This window comes from Vipera berus (assembly GCF_964194415.1).
Source record: "Vipera berus genome assembly, chromosome: 2".
NCBI lineage: Eukaryota > Metazoa > Chordata > Lepidosauria > Squamata > Viperidae > Vipera > Vipera berus.
In genome coordinates, this window is record NC_138203.1 from 118,965,768 (window position 1) to 118,982,430 (window position 16,663).

General features: G+C 45.2%; 1 long non-coding RNA gene across 1 annotated transcript; it reads left to right on the top strand.

Annotated features, from left to right (window-relative positions):
* Positions 1-1,708: 1,708 nt before the first annotated feature.
* Positions 1,709-7,690, top strand: LOC308664583. The gene is made up of 3 exons (XR_014025692.1): positions 1,709-1,765; positions 6,237-6,391; positions 7,518-7,690. It is a non-coding gene; the product is annotated as an uncharacterized lncRNA (long non-coding RNA).
* Positions 7,691-16,663: the final 8,973 nt, after the last annotated feature.

Sequence of the window (16,663 nt, forward strand, 5' to 3'; positions counted from 1 at the left end):
AGAGTCTTGCCTTGATCCTGCTCTCTCTCTCTCTCTCTCTCTCTCTCTCTCTCTCTCTCTCTCTCTCTCACACACACACACACACACACACACACACACACAGATATGTTGGTTACAGCATGTAAAAGAAATTAGAAGCACGTCATTCTTTTGTGAAAAAACAGGTGACACAGATTGGGTAAGTATTGCATTGAGAAAAATTAATTGTATTCATAAATCTAGCTAATTGATCTACCTTTTTAGCTGTTCATGATGGAAGGAATTAGACTGAGTTGTCAGCTCTAACAATCACAGTACAATTCAGCAATTTTCCCAGGTTAAGAAATTGTTATTTCAAAGATGAAATCTAACCAGTAAAAGATGCATTATAATTATCATAGTTGAGAAACAGACTGCTTATGCAACAATGATGTGATCATGCATGGGACTTGGGAGAATCCAATTTATGTTCAATAGCAAATGCATTTTTGAAAAACTTAAAAATACACAGCAATTTTCCTACGAGAGCAAAACGTCAACATCTCTGTCTTCCTTTGGATTTTAAGTCAAGTTACCCTGTGTTTACCCAGACAGTGAAGTCCCTTCTTTGAGCCCAGGCACTTTTAAGTTCATTTCCCACATTCAAGTTTTTAATTATTTACTTCTTAATGATTCCCCTCAAGTGCCAGCAAAGTAAAGATAAATAATAATTATGCTGTTTTCAAGGCTGTTCTTCCAAATTTCCTCTGCTTTGATGTCTGTCTCCTGTGATGAAGAGCCCCACCTGGTCCATGTGGTTATAAAATGATATTTAGTGTGTGTGACATGCTTCCCTTCATTTCTTAAGCCTCTCAACACCACCAACACCCTCCTCAAAACAGTCAAGTGAAAATGTACTGGAAAAATGGTGTTGCATCTAACCTGGTAACATGACCTCACACATCAAGCTCCATGCAAAAACCCAAACAGGCTGTGAAGGCAAAGTGTTGTTTCTGCCCTGAAAATTTTTTTGTCCTCCCACAGATAGGAGGAAAATGTCAATGAAAGACAGTGCTGTCCAGAGTGAAAACGTCCCCAAAGAAAGACAGCAACTGCATAATATAGGCTCATATTTGGAAATCCAGGTGCTCCTTCAGAGGCAAGCAGGCAGCACAGATATGCAATTCACAGTGAGGTGCAAAGGAGAGACCCTTGACTTTTAACCCATGTCTCCTCCCTCTTTCTCCTTCCCTCCAGCTGTGTGGAGCCTGGGAGCTTTGAACCCTTGGAGAATTGCTAGCTGCCAGGTTTGGATGATTTTGCCCAAGGTGATGCTTGGTTGTTTGTCTACAGCTCTGATGATCATGGCCCAAGCAAAATTCTGATTTCACTCCAGGATACGCTTTGAGGACACCAGTGCCTTGTTTGGGCAGTGTGCTGAAGTTGCTGCTCACTTTGAGTTAGGGAAGTTATGTATGGGAATACACTGCTGAGCCACATTTTTGGCTTTTGAAGACTTAAAAAATAATATTTACTAATGCCTGAAATAACATTTACAAATCCATTGTTTTGTTGATGATGACATCAGCTTGATCTCTTGTTAGTTTTTTTCTTTCAATTAAACACTTTTCAAGGGAAGCACAGAGACATCATCAACATATCGTGTCAGAAGACTGGAAACCTTACTGAGCCTCAGTGGCCAATGCCTGGAAGTTCAAAGACATGAAGCTGGCAAGCACTCAGCACTTGTCCTCGGGGAAAATTTTCTTTAAGAGACACAAGTCTACACAGCAACTTCTGCTGGTTTGTATGTAATGGCTGGGTGCAGCCTTGAAAGCCTGTGCGTGAAAGGATTCAGTCTGCAGTCTGTGATCATGTCTGGCTGGTATAGCACTGAGAATCAAACTGTTCAGCTTCTGACTGGTGGATTTTGTTGTGCCTGGACTCTTGGGCAGTGTCGTTTGTGTCTGATAGTCTACTACTCTCTCTTCTCTTGCAGTTGCTGATCTCAAATTTCTCCCCTGATGTTGCATTTTTTTTCTTTTCATTTCATTATCTCTGGGAAACAAGTTAGGGACTATTTTTTGCTGATCAGATGGAACCCTACAGCATAACCTTCAGGGTGTCACATATATACAGGCACAGTATGCAATTGAAGATCAGGAACATGCACGGTTTTGTACTGTGACAGTGCAGAAGAGCAATGGATTTGTGGAATTATTATGCTGCCAATAATAAAATTCCCAATAAGCTTTGATTAGATAAGAACTACAAAGAAATCTCATCCCTGAATCATACACGACTAAGTAAGAAACAGCTCCTCAATGCTGCTTTTTCAATTATTCCTATTTTGTGATTGTTTCTCAACTGGGTTTCTCAACTGTGGCAGTTTTAAGATGAGTGGGCTTCAAGTCCAAAAATTCTGGGAGTTGAAGTCCTTGGGTCTTAAAGTTGCCATGGTTAAGAAATACTGGTTTACACTCACATGGGGGTGATTTTGTGGGATACCTCTGACATTTTCTGAACCTTGGCAGTGTGCTCAGGAAGATTTGAGATCCCTCTTTTGTTCCTGTTTGTGATAATATTGTGCTTTATGGTAACTACTGGATGTTCTTAGTCTTCCAATGTTTGCTGAGGCACTGCCATCGTGCAGAAGAGTGAGGAATTGTTATGGAAAGTAACCAGATTCTTTATCAAATTCACAAATGAAGGTAAATTTATCAAATTGTTCTGATTCCAAATTCTGAAAGGGTGTTGAAGCAGCCAATGAGATTAACTTTTTTCCTGAGGCTCATAGAAAGAGGGATATGTGGCCACGGTCTTTACTCATATTTGAACCATCAAACAACTAACTTATCCTTGGCCAGTAGTATTGTGATATAAAGCTGAAATCTTTGGATGTCTAAAACATTTTTAAAATAAAATCCTATCACAAATATGGCAAAAATGATGTTAGCCTGTTGCAGCCAAGACAGCAATAGTCTCTTGGCTTCTAAAAAAGAAATCAGGTTCATTATAGGAGAACACAGAACATAGAATAATAGAGTTAGAAGGGAACTTAGAGGTGTTCCATTCCAACTCTCTGCTCAAGCAGGAGACCCTATATCATTTTAGACAATTGCTTGTCCAATCACTTCTTGAAAACCTCCAGCGATGAAGTACCCACAACTTCTAGGAGGGAAGCCATTCTACTAATTGGTTGTGCTCGTTTTCAGGAAATTTCTCCTTAATTCTAGGTTGGATCTCCCTTTAATAATCTTCCATCCATTACTCCTTGTCCCTGCCCTCAGGTGCTTTGGAAAATAGGTTGATCCCCTTCTCTTTGTGACAGCCCCTCAAATATTGGAAGACTGCTATCATGTTACTCCTTCGCTTCATTAGACTAGACATACCAAGTTCCCACAACTGTTCATCATACAGTTTAGCCTCTTATCATCTTTGTTGCTTTTCTCTGCACTCTTATCTAGAGTCTCAAAATCCTTTTTATATTGTGGTGACCAGAACTGGATGCCGTGTTCCAAGTGTGGTCCTACCAGTACAGTATAAAGTGGTACTATCACTTCAAGTGATCTTGATACTATCCCTCTGTTGATGCACCCTAGGATAGCATTAGATTTTTTTTGGCAGCTGCGGTACACTGCTGGCTCATATTTAAGTGATTGCCCACTAGGGTACCTAGATCCCCCATGCAGTCATTACTGTTGAGACAGATATCACCTATTCTATATTGTGCCTTGCCTAAGTGAAAGACCTTACTTTCCCCATCACTGAAATGCATTTTGTTGAATAAGGCCCAGTTTTCAAGTTTATCAAAACCCTTCTGGATCTTGAATCTAATTTTCTAAAGCAGGGGTCCCCAACCTTTTTGATTCTGTGGAATAGCGATGGTGGCAGCTTTGGTGGTTTCAGTGGCGGATGGTAGTGGAATGGCTTCACACGTGCAACCTAAATCCCATGCGTGCTCAAATGAACCTTCACACACTCGCCAACTGCTTTGGCAGCCTGGTTCCCAAGGGGCCACGGCTTGGTAGTGGTTGTGACCCAGAGGTTGAGGACCTCTGTTCTAGAGTATTGGCTCTACCCCCCTCCCTTTGGTGTTAGTGTTGTCTGCAAATTTGATGAGTTCCCCTTCTATCCCCTTGTCTAAATCATTTATGGACATGTTGAAGAGAGTGGGCCTAAGACCAAACTCTGGGGTACTCCACTACATTCTTCCCTCCATGAAGATGTGGTTCCATTGAGGATTTCTTATTCAGTGCAGTTGATCCGCCAGTTGTGAATCCACCTGGCTGTCTATCTCACATTTTTCTATCTTGCCAAGGTTTTTCCTTTGAAGGAAACACTTGGAAAGAGGCTGAGAGCATATTTTATCTTTTTAGTTTTTTGTTTGAAATGGCCACCATCTTCATCCATATTTCCATGAACACAGTGCTTAATCAGTTAATTCTGGAATTCATCAATAACTTTTATTTATAAAAGTCTGTATAAACAGACAAACAGATAAGTCAGCATATTAAAAAGTTTAGTACAGAAACCTTTAGAATAATTAGAAAGCCTGCAAGAAGTGAAAGCTATTGCCCTATTTGAACAAAAGTGTCAACTCTGCAAATGAGCATGGATACAGCCATTTTTTCCTTCTCATTCTAGGTTGCCACATAGAATGGAGGGAGGGGGGTTGCCCCAGTGCTTCGTTAGTCAAAATAATCTTTTGTCCTTTGGGAACCAAGGTCATTGGCTGCTTCCGCAACCAGGGACTGGGCGTTGCGTAAAAAGGCTGCCAAATAATCATATTGGGGAACGTGGTTGCTTACATCAGGGCTTTTCAACCAGTGGTATGGGTACCACCTGTGGTACATTGGCACCTGGCAGGTGGTACGCGACCATCCTAGAAACATGGTAACAGGGGAGGGGAATGAGCTGAACAGGTGGCAGCACTGCACAAGCCTGAGCAAGAGATGGCTGGAGCTGCAGGGCTGTCAGGGCTCAGTGGAAGCACCAGGATCAGCGCTTCTTCAGGGCTGTCAGGGCTCAGCGGAAGCACCAGGATCAGCGCCAGGCTCCAGCTGCAGCTCGGTGCTTATCCTGGCACTTCTCAGCCCAGAAGAAGCGCCGATCAGCTGGAATGTTGCAGCATCTCCAGGGTCTTGTGATTTACATTCAGATGCTTGGCAACTGATTCATATTTATGACAGTCCCAGTGTCCCAGGGTCATGTGAAGTAACCAAAATCTGCTGCAACCACCCAGGAGATGGGGGGAATAAAAAACAAAAACCCCCCACCCCCGCTGCCAATCCTCAACAGAAATGCTTACAACAATGACAGGAGGAAGAGCGCTGCCGGGCGGGCAGGCAGGTGTCTTGCTCGGCTGTGGCTTGGGGGGCACTTTTTTCAGTGCCATTGTAACTTCGAACAGTCACCAAGGGAACTGTTGTAAGTTGAGGACTACCTGTACTTCATCACTTTTTTCCTTTTTTGGGGGGGGTCATCAAGGTTTTGACACCTTGCTAGGCAACTGGTGGTACTTGGATGTTGCCATATCCTAAAAGTGTTACAATGGGTGAAAAGGTTGAAAAGCCCTGGCTTACATAGTCTTAGGGGTGGGACATTTAACTTTGTATTGGGAAATTGTTATTTGTGTATTCAGACTTGGTTTCACTCTTGACCTTGCTGATACTTTGTAACTAATAAACATGTTCTTTGAGGAATTGGCACACCTCGGAAGAAGGTTTTAATTGTTTATTTGTGTTGCAATCAAAAAGCAGACTCATGTTCTTTTTTCACTGTTGAAACATGCCTTCAGTTTTAAGCCAGACTTCACCAATTTCAAATGGCACTTACAGATTAATCACCCTGAGCCACAGCTGAATTATCTAATGAAGAAAACTTGTGGTTTGGGCTTCAAAGAAGCTTTGCAAATTTAGCTGATGTTACTGATGTAGTTGTACCTCTCAGAATCAAGGATTTCACAATGCTCTGCTTTCTCTTCTTCCTCCTCCTTTCCAGCCTCTCATCAGACACAATCCTAGTTCCTCTAATTAAAAGCCTGAGATTATCTATTACATTTGGATTTCACTATTTCCTGGTATGGAATTTTCCTTGTGGGAATGGAATTGTTGATGGACAGACAGACAGACAGACGTTGATAGACATGCTGCCATCTCTTCATGACTAAATCTGTCCTACTGCCACCCTTACAAAATCTTCTCTCTCCTCTTCCCCAAAGGGTGTTGTCTTCATTCACAATGATTCAGTTCATGTTTCCACTTTACCTTTACTAGGAAACAATTGAGCGGGAAGAGATGTATGATCTTGTCACCACACCACAAGAGAACCACGTCCGTTCCTTGGCCATATTACTGGAACTGCTTTTGAGCCCACAGTAGCCCCAAGAGCATCAGAGGCCCATTGGCCACTGAATGATCAGTCCACCCAGGTAAACAGTGCCGCCTCTGTGCCCCCAGTCACAAAACCAGCGGAGACAGGCACATGGCTGCAGTCAGCTTTGAGAATGGAATCTGTATTCAGTTGTTTGAACTTGCGTGAGAAGAAACAAAGCTTCTTAGATGCCTGGTAGAGAGGTCAGCTACTGCCAGGATGGCAGCAGTCCCACTGGTCCCTAGTTAGATAACTTCTGCTGCTCTGCTAAATTTCTGCTTCATTTTGTCTTCTCAAATATGAAAGCAAGAGTCCCACTCCCTGAAATTACTCAGAGCATCTCCATCTGAAAGCCAGGATCAGGAAACTTAGAACTTTCCTGCCTCTGAAACATGAGCTAACCTAGCTTTCTCTTTCATATGATTCACGCTGTAAACACATTTTTGCTGAAAGCAGAATTTGATGCACCAATGAATAAGTGGGACAGGAAGAGTCTGATCTAGGCAGCCTGGCATTAGATAATGAGAGTTCTTCTCTTTTCATCCTTCACCTTCTACCCTGCCCAAGGGGGCGAAGCAATTTTAAGCAGAAGTAACAGCATCAGGAGCAGCTAGCAGTCTTCTGGAAAAGAAGAATATTGTGTGTTCCCCAGGAACTGTGTTCTTATTCCAGGAATAAGTGCTGTTGAATTCAGTATTGAATAGATATTGTGTTGCTGGTTGCCAACGCCTGTTTAAACAGGACATGAGTTTGAGAGATAAAATGGTTTCACACAATAGCACTAATAATTGTATTTATTGTGCACTTATAACAACATTGGATAAAGCAACAATTCATACTATAATATACTATTCTTCTGTATTGTTGAGAGCTGTTTTCTTCTCTAAAGAGGCATCTGAAGCTCTGAATGTTTTCTAACATTCATTCTGTTTTTCCCCCTTAACTGATGGTCTATGTAATAAAACTGGCATCACTTGGGGAGTGTGTGCAGACCTAGTTTAATTTGTAGCTTAATCAATTCATGCTGTAGTTGTTTAAACGAAAAAGTTGTTTAAATATGGGTTAGGAGCACTTTTGTTTAAGGTTCAGTCTGCTTGAGTGTGATGCAGTATTAAGCCAGGAATAATAAAAATGTCAAAGATGGCTTTTTTCATAATATCTGTCTTTTGTTTATAACATTTCAGATCACCTGAAGTAGCACCAAAATTTTCAAATTCTTATAATAATATACAAAACATTGAGAACTTGGACAGTGTATGTGACAAAAAGAGGACTACTAATTCACTTGACCCTTGCCTTCACCGGTTAATTCAAAGCAGCAATTAAGGTCTTCAGGAGAGGCTCTTCTTAAGATGCTGTACCTGTCTGTTTGGTCCACAGAAAATATCCAAAACATTTGGGACATGTGTCAACATTTTATTAACAATCTTTGTGGTTCTCTTGATGGAGGTTCCAACAAGCAGCAGCAGATTGAATGAAGCTTAGGTATCAGCCTATAGAGGTAACCTTTTTTAGACTGTCTTCCTTTCTTGCCAGTTTCCACTTTCTTTGTCCTTGAATTCTGGTCTTTCTTTTACCCTTCCTGTCACGTCTATAGCATCTTCTCCATTACTTCTAGATTTTTAGCAGGCATCTCCTTTTATTAACTCTTATTTTCTCAATTAGCTGTTCTCACATTGTACTTCATATTCTTGCCACAATATTAACTTTCTAGGCTTTCCCCTCTTAAATTTTGATGACTCTTGAGATGACACTAGTCCTTCATTGGCACAGAGTTGGGTGAAAGTTTTCCCTCAGCTTCTGACTTTCCACTGTCATTTCTGATATGAACATTCTAACTTGGTGGAGCAGTGGGCTAATGCCTCCTTAAGTAACACCAGCTGCCTGCAATTAGTGCAGGTTCGAGTCCCACCAGGCTCAAGGTTGACTCAGCCTTCCATCCTTCCGAGGTAGGTAAAATGAGGACCCAGATTGTTGGGGGCAATTAAGCTGACTTTGTAATAATGCCGCTTGGGGTGTGTGTGAAAGCCCTAATAAGCAGGCATATACATAGAATGAAAGCTACTGCTAAGCTTGTAAGCCGCCCTGAGTCTTCGAAGAAGGGTGGGATATAAATGGAATTAAAATAAAAAATAAATAAAATAACTGACCTGTGTTCTCTGAAAATTGTATCCTGATAAATATTTCAGAACATGACATCAGGTCGGCCATGGGAGGCAAAGTCTATCCTTGCTTGCATCACTGCTGCTAAAAACCACCCTGAAATTTCTTAAAGTAATATGAGAAAATAAACCTTTTTCCCTCTTAATTTTCTACAAAGCATGCATAATTTTATATATCTCTAACCATGACCCTCTCTGCTTTTCTTATGTATGACTTAAAGCAACTTCTCTTTTATAACGTTTCCTCCAATTATAGTTATTCCAGTTGGCACTAGTTACCAAGTCTACAATATCAAAATGCATTGAAAATAACTCGCCCTGAAGAAGAAGAGAAGGTTAGAGACCGAAATCTATGGAGAACTGGGAATGTTCTTCAAAGTTGGCAACTTTTAAGATGTGTGGATTTCAATTTCCAGAATTCTCTAATCAGGATTGAGGAGTAAAAGACTGGTTTTAGACTAAAGAAGAGATGGAAAAGGAGACTCATGATAGCAGTTCTCTAATACTTGAAGGGTTGTTGCAGAGAGAAAGGTATGGATTCATTATCATTATTATTATTCTTTCATTTATTATTCATTATTGAAAGCTGAATACAATGAAATTTCATTTTAATAAATGCTGATTAGTGTACATTTAAAGTGTCAATAAATATTCTATTCTATTCTATTCTATTCTATTCTATTCTATTCTATTCTATTCTATTCTATTCTATTCTATTCTATTCTATTCTATTCTATTCTATTCTATTCTATTCTTCCCTAACATTCAAAGGTAGAAGCAGTAGGTGGAATCTTTAAAAGAGACAGTCAAACAAACAAACAAAGAGGCTGGACAGTCACTTGTCTGAGATGGTATAGGTCCTCCTGCTTGAGCAGGGGGCTGGACTAGAAGACCTCCAAGGTTCTATTCTATTCTATTCTATTCTATTCTATTCTATTCTATTCTATTCTATTCTATTCTACTCTACTCTACTCTACTCTACTCTACTCTACTCTACTCTACTCTACTCTACTCTACTCTACTCTACTCTACTCTATTCTATTCTATTCTATTCTATTCTATTCTATTCTATTCTATTCTATTCTATTCTATTCTATTCTATTCTATTCTATTCTCCTGACCATGTGATCTATTAAGCAGTGCAATAGCCTGCCTCCTGGAGTCATAGTTGTTGTTGTTGTTGTTAGTTGTGAAGTTGTGTCCGACCCATTGTGACCCCATGGGCAACGTTCCTCCAGGCCTTCCTGTCCTCTACCATCTTCTAGAGTCCATTTAGGCTCACGCCTACTGCTTCAGTGACTCCATCCAGCCACCTCATTCTCTGACGTCCCCTTCTTCTATTGCCCTCAATCTTTCCCAGCATTAGGCTCTTCTCCAGTGAGTCCTTCTTTCTCATTAGATGGCCAAAGTATTTAAGTTTCAACTTCTGGATCTGGCCTTCTAAAGAGCAGTCAGGGTTGATCTCCTCTAGGACTGACCGGTTTGATCGCCTTGCAGTCCAAGGGACTCGCAGGAGTCTTCTCCAGCACCATAGTTCAAAGGCCTCAATTCTTTGGCGCTCAGCCTTTCTTATGCTCCAACTTTCACAGCCATACATTGCAACTGGGAAGACCATAGCCTTGACTATACGCACTTTTGTTGGCAAGGTGATATCTCTGCTTTTTAGTGTGCTGTCTAGATTTGCCATGGCTTTCCTCCCCAGGAGCAAGCGTCTTTTAATTTCTTGGCTGCAGTCTCCGTCTGTGGTGATCTAGGAGCCCAGGAAAACAAAATCTGTCACTACCTCCATTTCTTCCCCATCTATTTGCCAGGAATTGAGAGAGCCGGATGCCATGATCTTGGTTTTCATAAAGATTTAGAAGACATAATCAGACAACAATTTGTCTGGAATAGTATCCCTGCCTTGGGAAGGGAGCTGGACCTCCAGCGCTAGGATTTTATGATGCAATATTTCAAGTATGATTGCCATTCCTGATAAGGCAGTATATTCTAATGGAATGTATATGAAATGAACCACACTACTTTACACAAGCTTACATTAAACTTTATTTGCTCTTTAGATGTCCCAGCTTCCCCTTTGGAACTTTTCACATTTCCATTTTGTTTTAACCACCTTACATAGTTTGTGTTGTCAGCAAATGCAGCCCCTGTTGCTTTATAGCTCCTACCCGGTTCCAATAGTCAGCCATATTCTAGCCTCTTTGCAAGGGTTCGCCATTTTCGCTAAGCTCAATTTAGCGCAGGCATATCAACAACTGCCAGTAGATGAGGCCACAGCAGCGGCCCAAACAATAGTGACACATAGAGGAGCTTTCAAAGTCAAACGGTTGCAGTTTGGCGTAAGCGTAGCACCAGGGATATTCCAAGGGATCATGGAACGCACCCTCAAGGGCATTCAAGGTGTTTGCCCATATTTTGATGATGTTCTCATTGCCGGAGAATCTGCAGAAGTATTAGCAAATAGGCTCAGGGCTGTCTTACAAAGACTTCGCGATGCGGGCCTTAAACTGAAAAAGAATAAATGTAGTATTGGGGTCTGTATCGATGCCAGTGGAATCCACCCCGCAGAATCAAAGGTAAAGGCCATCAAACTGGCTCCTAGTCCTAAAAACAAAGCAGAATTACAAGCATTTTTGGGTTTACTGAACTTTTATCACACATTTCTACCTCATAAGGCAGCTATAGCAGAGCCCCTCCACAGGCTACTCAATAAGAAAGCTGTACGGCAATGGACTAGTGTACATGAAAAGAGTTTTCAGGACCTTAAGGCCCTCTTATCAGAAAAATCCACAGTCACTCATTACATAGAGTCTAAACCTGTATGTCTTGCATGTGATGCATCTCCTTATGGGGTGGGGGCAGTTTTAAGCCACATAGAAAAGAATGGGGAACAAGTTCCCATAGCATTCTTTTCCAGAACTTTATCTGCTGCTGAACACAATTATGCACAAATTGACAAAGAAGCCTTAGCCATAGTGGCTGGGGTCAAAAAATTTCATGATTATTTATATGGAAGAAATTTCACTGTGTACACTGATCACAAACCCCTTTTGGGATTATTTACAACAGATAAACAACCCTCCCCCCCACATATTATCCCCAAGGATGCTCAGGTGGTCTATATTTCTGTCTGCTTATAAATTCAAGTTAATTCACAAACCTGGAAAGGAAATGGGCCATGGAGATGGCCTCAGTAGACTACCACTGCCACTTATAGATTCTGACCCAGCTCCTGTTGCACGAATATTATCCATACAAGATTTACCTGAGTTCCCCCTCCATGCTGGGGACATTGCTGCAGAAACGGCCACAGATAGAATTCTAAGCAGAGTATTGTCATGGGTATTCATGGGATGGTTAAAGAAAAGTCCAGGCCCTGAATTCCAAAGTTACTTTGTTAGAAGGCATGAATTGTCTGCTCATAAAGGATGTTTGCTGTGGGGAAACAGAGTCATTATTCCCTCAGTATTAAGAGACAGAGTATTACAGTCCTTGCATGAAGGACACCCAGGCTTAGTGCTCATGAAACCATTAGCGAGAAGCTACCTTTGGTGGCCAGGTTTAGATAAGGCTGTTGAGGAGCAAGTACACGGGTGTTATATCTGCCAAAGGTCAAGGCCTGAAATGCCCCAAGCACCTGTCCATAGATGGGAGGACACTCATACTCCCTGGTCCAGAATTCATATTTATTTATTTATTTATTTATTTATTTATTTATTTATTTAATTTATATACCGCCCTTCTCTCAAGAGACTCAGGGCGGTTAACAGGGCAATACATAAAAACAGATACAAAAAAATTAAAATTATTAAAAACATGATTAAACAGTGCCCATAATAATACAAATTTAAAATTAAAGTCATAGTAACAATCCCACCCCGTCCCATCAGGCCAGGCCCGCTTCCTTAAAGAGATGGGTTTTAAGGTCGCGCCGGAAGGAGCGGAGATCGGGCGCCATCCGGAGCTCTACCGGAAGATGGTTCCATAAATCCAGTGCACCCACAGAGAACGCTCTCCCCCTGGGGGTCACCAGTCGGCATTCTTTGACTGGCGGCACCCTGAGGAGGCCCTCTCTGTGGGAGCGTACTGGGCGGAGGGAAGATGACGCCGGCTGCAGGTGCTCCCCAAGGTATTCTGGACCCATGCCATGGAGGGCTTTGTAGGTCATTACCAACACCTTGAACCTCACCCGGAAGACAACTGGCAACCAATGCAGCTCGCGGAGCAAAGGTGTAACACGGGAGTATCGGGAGACCCCCGATACAACTCTCGCGGCTGCATTCTGTACCAGTTGGAGCCTCCAAGTGGTCTTCAAGGGTAGCCCTATGTAGAGAGCGTTGCAGTAATCAAGACGAGAGGTCACGAGCGCATGAGTGACCGTGCGCAAGGCATCCCGGTCTAGATAGGGCCGCAACTGGCGCACCAGGCGAACCTGGGCGAACGCCCCCCTAGTTACAGCTACAATATGGTCTTCTAAAGAGAGCTGTGAATCTAGGAGGACTCCCAAGTTGCGAGCCCTATCTACAGGAGGTAATGACTCACCCCCCATAATGAGTGGTGGGATATCCTGAATATCCCGAGATGCCGGTACGTACAGCCACTCCGTCTTGTCAGGGTTGAGACGAAGCCTGTTCCTCCCCATCCAGACCCGGACCGCCTCCAGGCACCGGGACATCACGTCGAGGGCATCACTGGGGTGGTTTGGGGTCGAAATGAAAAGTTGGGTATCATCAGCATACTGATGGTACCCAACTCCAAAACCACGAATGATCTCACCCAGCGGTTTCATGTAGATGTTGAACAGAAGGGGCGAGAGGACCGACCCCTGAGGGACTCCACAAGCGAGAGGCCTCGCGGTCGACCTCTGCCCCCCTGCAACACCGACTGCGAGCGTCCCAGGAGATAGGAGGAGAACCACTGAAGAACCGTGCCTCCCACTCCCAATCCCCTGAGACGCCGCAGCAAGATACCATGGTCGATGGTATCGAAAGCCGCTGAGAGGTCTAATAGGACTAGAACAGAGGAGTATCCTCTGTCCCGAGCCCTCCAGAGATCATTCACCAGCGCGACCAATGCCATCTCCGTGCTGTACCCAAGCCTGAAGCCCGATTGGTACGGGTCTAGATAATCCGCTTCATCCAGGACCAGAGGGAGCTGGTGCGCCACCACACTCTCAACAACCTTCGCAAGGAAGCGAAGGTTGGAGACTGGACGAAAGTTATTCAAAACAGCCGGATCCAAGGCAGGCTTCTTGAGGAGAGGTCTCACCACCGCCTCTTTCAAGGCGGCGGGAAAACTACCCTCACTCAAAGAAACAGCTATAACCGCCTGGAACCAGCCTCGTGTCCCCTCCCGGGCTGCATAAACCAGCCAGGAAGGGCACGGGTCCAATAAACATGTGGTGGAGCTCAGCCTCCCCATGATCCTGTCCACTTCCTCCGGAGTCACAGGATCGAACTCCTCCTAGGTGACATCGACAAGATCGCTCGTGTCCTGATCGTCCGATACTGCCCAGTCGGAGTCCAAACCGGTCCGAATCCGAGCGATTTTGTCCGACAGATGTTGACTAAATTCCTCGGCACGCCCCTGCAAGGGATCCCCACTAACCTCCTGGTTAAGGAGGGAGCGGGTCACCCTAAACAGGGCGGCCGGGCGATTATCTGCGGACGCGATGAGGGCAGCGAAGTAGTTAGATCTCGCTACCCTCATCGCAGCGAGATAAGACCTAATATGGGTTCTTAGTCGCAATCGGTCGGATTCAGATCGGCTGGACCTCCAAACGCTCTCTAGGCCCCGTCTCCGACGCTTCATCTCCCGGAGCTCCGTGGAGAACCATGGAGCCCATTGGGATCTGCGCCGGGTCAGGGGCCGCAAGGGTACAACTCGGTCAAGTGCCTCCGTGGCCGTCCTTTCCCAGGCCTCCACTAAGGCATCCGCCGAGCTGTGAGCTGGGGAGGCAGGTGGGGCCCCCAGCGCTGCCTGAAACCTCTCAGGGTCCATTAAGCGCCTGGGGCGGAACCATCTAGTTGGCTCAACAACCCCACGGTGGGGAGTGGCAAAACGGAAGACCAGCCGCAGGAGATGATGATCGGTCCATGACAGGGGCATAACAATTGGGGAGCCCCCACCAAGATCATCTAACCACCGACCAGATAAGAAAACAAAGTCAAGGGTGTGGCCTCCCTCATGGGTCGGTCCATGAATTACCTGCGTCAGGTCCATGGCCGTCATGGAAGCCATGAACTCCCGAGCTAACTCAGATGCTTCTCCCAGGGATGGTAGATTGAAGTCTCCCAAAACCATAAGTTTAGGAAACTCAATCACCAGCCCTGAGAGGATATCGAGAAGCTCGGGCAGGGCTGCTGCTACGCGACTAGGCGAAAGGTACGCGAGAAGCAAGCCCAACTGCGCCCTAGGACCAAACCTCAATAAGAGAGATTCACACCCGACTATCTGAGGAACGGTGGCCTCCTGCGGGCATAAGGTCTCCCTCATAACCACAGCCACTCCCCCACCCCTACCCTGAGTCCGAGACCGGTGTAGCACCCGGAAGCCTGGTGGGCAGAGATCCACCAGGGGGATACCACCCTCTGGGCCCAACCAGGTTTCCGTAATGCAAGCCAGGTCCGCTTGCTCACCCTTAACTAGATCCCGGACGAGGGGAGCCTTATTAGCAACGGACCTGGCATTTAGGTACACCAGTCGGAGCTCAGGTGGCTGCACATCCCCGCTCCCAGAGCCTTGGGTCGAAAGCAGAGGGTCGGAGCGCCTTACCGCTTGAAGATAGCGGAGAGGCCCTCCCGGAGGTCGATACGGCCCTCTGATCTTACACCTGCAGCCATTCCCTATCGTCGTGGGAATTGGCAATCCCACGACCCGCTCCAGAGCTCCAGAGATGACCGACCCCGGCTCCCTCTCAACGCGATCTCTCCTAGGCCTGGTCTGAACAGCAGTTGGCGGATTGCCCCCCCTCTCCAACCAACCACAACCCTCCCCCCTCCCTAACCCTACAAAAAAGTTAGCTAAAAAAGTAATCAGGGGCCTCTTGTTAAATTTATATCTTAGGCCCCTGTTTCTGCCCGGCCATCTCTCAGGGTCCCAACAGTCAGACCCGTCATCAAGAGGTGAATTAAAAGATAAGGCGGGTCGCTCCCAGGATGGGGGGGCACCCCTGAGAGCGAGTAAAACCGTGCTGGAGTATCTCAAGACCATAGTAAAATTGGATAGTACAGCAAAACAGACCCAGATCGAATAAATAAAATGGGAGGATCTTAAAAATGGAAGGAGAGCATCCAGACTGCAAACCCAGCTCTTCTGCCACTAGAGCTGGGTAACCCCGGGACAATCCCCGTTCTCTCACAACGGTCAGAACCCGGGGAGCAGCCTGAAATATGCAGCCGGGGAAAGAGATACCGCCTAGAGCTCTCACCTCTAAGACGGAACAGATGGAAACTCCTAACTCTTAATCACTCTCTCACAGTGATTATACACCCGGCGCCTTCCACAGCCCAGGGGGAAGGGAGAAAGGGAGGACAATAGGGGGAAACCAGTCAGCGAGATGGATTAGGGTAAAAACCCATAAAGTCACAGAGTGGGGCTCAAGGATATGGTCCAGTGAACTATAATAGTCCATGCCTCCAGATGTCCAGGCATAAAAGTCCATACTCCACCCAGCCATAGTCACCGTACCAGGGCGGTCGCGGCACTCCAACTCCTTCACCGCCAGCCGTCTCAGACGGCAACTAGGGCCGTCTCCACCACTCCAGCTTAAAACGCTGACACTGCTCCAAGCCATAGTTCATAATAGTAGTTGTAACTCAACCAGCATCCGGCTCCTGAGCAACTGGAAAGTTCTCCTCGAAGTCGCCGGCTCCGTCAAGTTGTTCCGGGCTCCGACAAACAGCTGATCGGCACCGCAAAGCATAGTTAGCTGGTCGGCACCAAAAAACACAGCACAGGGCTCTGCCAGTTCTTCCGGGCCTACACGGCTCTCCCAAAGTCCACCAAACAGCCGGGGCCCTCCAAAAAGCCGACAAATAGCTGAACGGCGCCACGGAGTACAGTCAGCTGGTCGGCGCCGAAAAGTACAACACGGGGCTAGCCAGTTCCTCGGTCCTGCCCGGCTCTCCCAAACTTCCTCCGAGCAGCCGGGGCCCTCCGAAAAGCCG